Here is a 3,282-nt window from a genome sequence, read left to right on the forward strand (position 1 = left end):
AGCAACCTGTGTTCCACTCAACAACAGTGGTTTTCACTACAAAGTCAGGGAAGGATCAAGCTGTGAGGAGTTCAGCTTACCACAAAATCTCACCGAAGTCACTGTAACTTTTTAGTAAAATGCTGCAGAGGCAGCAACATGCAGAAGGATTCAAAGGAGGTGTGAACTAAGTAATATTTCTCGCATGGTTTCCACCATAAAAACTTGCACCAGAAAAATCTGAATTTAAATGTTTCATCTGATAAGCTATGTACTCTCTTGCCATTTTTAATAGCCTGGTCTAATGATTTTCATTTAGAAATGCAAAAGGATGCTGTATTTTTAATGTTTAATCAATCTTCAAGAACTTTGTATGTTTGTAATCACGGGCCATTTGAATGTTATCAGAATAAGATATGTGCCCCAAAATGATTTAGTAAGACACACCATAACTACTTTTCTCTGGCATCATAATCACATAATCATTTTCTTTTTGGATAGCCTAGATGCTCCAAGCAGAGGGTGGAAAAAGGGAGGAAGAGGTAGTATGAAATGAAGGAGTCAAACTAGAATGTTAAATGCTATCTTGCGATACTTATGCAGGTAATTCAAGTTCCCCTTATGTATTGCCTCATTTTATGGGAAAGTCCTTAGTGCAGGAGCAGAGAAGTGACATACGATGGGGTTGAAGTCTGACTACACATATGCATGAAACAAGTCACACTTCAAGAATCTACCAGTTTGCAGTGCAAAAATGTTGTTTCAAGAAAGTTTCAATGAAAACTTAGATGAAGGCTTGCAAACATTTGCAAATAAATGCACAAATAAAAATAACAAATGAAATTACTATCTTTAAGTACACAACATAACTTGTATGCACTTATCCAAAACCCTCATGGATGAACTGTCACAGATGAAAAATGTCAACAAGAAAAAAAAAAATACAAGAGCATATAACATTGTACTATTTCTTGGTCTAATTTTATGTGTGTCATCACTTATTTAAAATGAAACCCTCTGAGGAAAGATAATCAATTTAATCTTGAACTGCTATATAATTTTATAAGATCTGCCCCCTTTTCAGCAGCATCTCCAAGGGGCTGAGGGGACTAAGGATAGGCAGGCTTTGTGCTTCTTTTTCCTTCCACTTCAAACAAGCATCATATTCAAATGAACAAAATGTGAAATGAATCTTGCAAAATAAAGGACTGAGCTGTGAGGATCAGGCAAAAGACAGGAAGATTCCACCAGCCAGTACTGGGGGTAGTGGGAACATTAAGAGACAAACTGGATATTATCATATCAGTAGAAAGTGCTTGCGTTCCAACTCCTCTGATTCACTGCTCAGAGCTAGTCACTCCAGGACGGGGGCCCCAATATGTCTTAAGACAGGATGGCTCTGCCTTATGCTTCACAAAAAAAATGATCAGATTTTGCAAAATAAAGAAGACCAGCAGAAACCTTACCCTCCTCTTCTATTGCATGTACTTATTCACATCCACATAAAGCCACAGTCTTCCTGCCTCACCAGCTGCAACGTGGGGCACATTTATACCCAAAAATAGAAAGTGTCACCATAACTATTTCAAACAAATGTGATACATTGAACCTCATTAAGTATATTGAGTTCAAGTCATACTCAGGATTTGGGTTCAGATCCAACCGTTTGCTGGCTATGTTACCTAGAATAAGTTATTTAATCTCTCTAGGTTTCTGTTCCCCATCTGTAAAATGAGGTGAATACTGAGCTTAGAAGGTTGTCATAAGGAATCAAAAAAGGCAACTCATAAAGCACTGACTGTAATTCCTGGCACCTAATAGGCATTTGATAAATGGAGTGACTACTGATGTTCAAAAATGTGAAATTTCAAGCTTCTGAGAACTTTAGGGTCTCGTTTTTGAGTTAGAGACAACTAGATTATAAGCATACGCTTTTCAAAACCAAAAGCTCAGAAAGTAGACAATTTCATCCCATCCCCAGATTCTGGTTCCAATAGTTGAAGATAAAATACTCTTGTTTCTAATGCATTCTGTCGAAGTCAAACTGTAGATTCCTGTTCAGGACTCTGAACCTTTCTGAGTCTTCCTGCCCTGCCTGAAAACACAAAGGCTAATAATATCCGCACCCTCTACTGAAGAGAACTGTAGTAAACACACAGAGCAGCAATGAATGTGAAGCATTTTATAATCCGGAAGAGCAATATAGCACAGGCTGTTACCAATATAGCTGTGGATGAGTATCTGCCACTCCGATGTTTGAGTGCCTGGATTCAAAGCTCCACTCTGCTACAGGCCAGCAGTGTGGCAGGCATATCAATGAATCCCTCTAAACCTTCATTTACTCATGGACCTGATAAAGTAACTACTTCACAGAGTTGTTGAGAGAATCAAAAGAATACGAACAAAAGCTTTTGACACATCGCCTGGCATATAGTAAGTGTTCAATAAATCTTAGCTACTAAAATTGCTTTTAAAGATTATTGTGTATACATGGACCTTTTTCAATTATAAAACATTCAGCTCCCTTTCAAATTTGCAATTAGAAATTCCTTATTTGTGTTGCTTTAGTTTCTGAAAATGTTAACTAATTATTACCAACTTTGATAACAACTAAAAGGTTTCAAAATATCCTTTAAATGCCTTTATCTGCATTCTTAAAATATTGTGGCTTGTGATACTTCTCAAAAAGGCTCACGGCCTTTTTGAACATGGTAATGTTCATGGAGATACGTGATTATAATGATAAAGACTTTAGTGGTCATAGAAATACTAATAATCATTTTCCTCCAATTCTCAAATATTACAAAGAAGTACTAGTTCGTATCCCAGTTTAATACAAATTAATAAAAAGGCATTTTAAAATATTCACTGTCTCATTAAGAAAAACCGGCTTTCCCTGTGGTTGTTCTTCACGACATTATTCCAAATTAGTAATGGAAAGCAAGTTTCAATAGAAAGGCCTTTCCTTTGTCCCCCTAGTGGCCATACACAGAATAGCAACATGTAAAGAAAAGACAGAATAATGACTGGAGTAAAAAACTATTTCAACACCTTCATTTTACAGATAAATAAACCAAGGCCAAGAGACAAGGGATTGGTCAAGACTACACATTTTTTCAGTAAACTACCTGCATATGAAAATATTTTTTGATATTTTTAATATTATGATGTCTGGAAAAGTACCCCCCAAAACGGACTTAACTAAGGTTCTTTTAAAATTCTTCTTATCAATTGACACCCAGCAGCTTTTTTTCCAGTTTTCTTTTTCCTTCTAAGAGAGATAATACGTATAGTTTCCCAGGA

Source organism: Balaenoptera ricei, chromosome 3 (genome assembly GCF_028023285.1).
Source record: "Balaenoptera ricei isolate mBalRic1 chromosome 3, mBalRic1.hap2, whole genome shotgun sequence".
Lineage (NCBI taxonomy): Eukaryota > Metazoa > Chordata > Mammalia > Artiodactyla > Balaenopteridae > Balaenoptera > Balaenoptera ricei.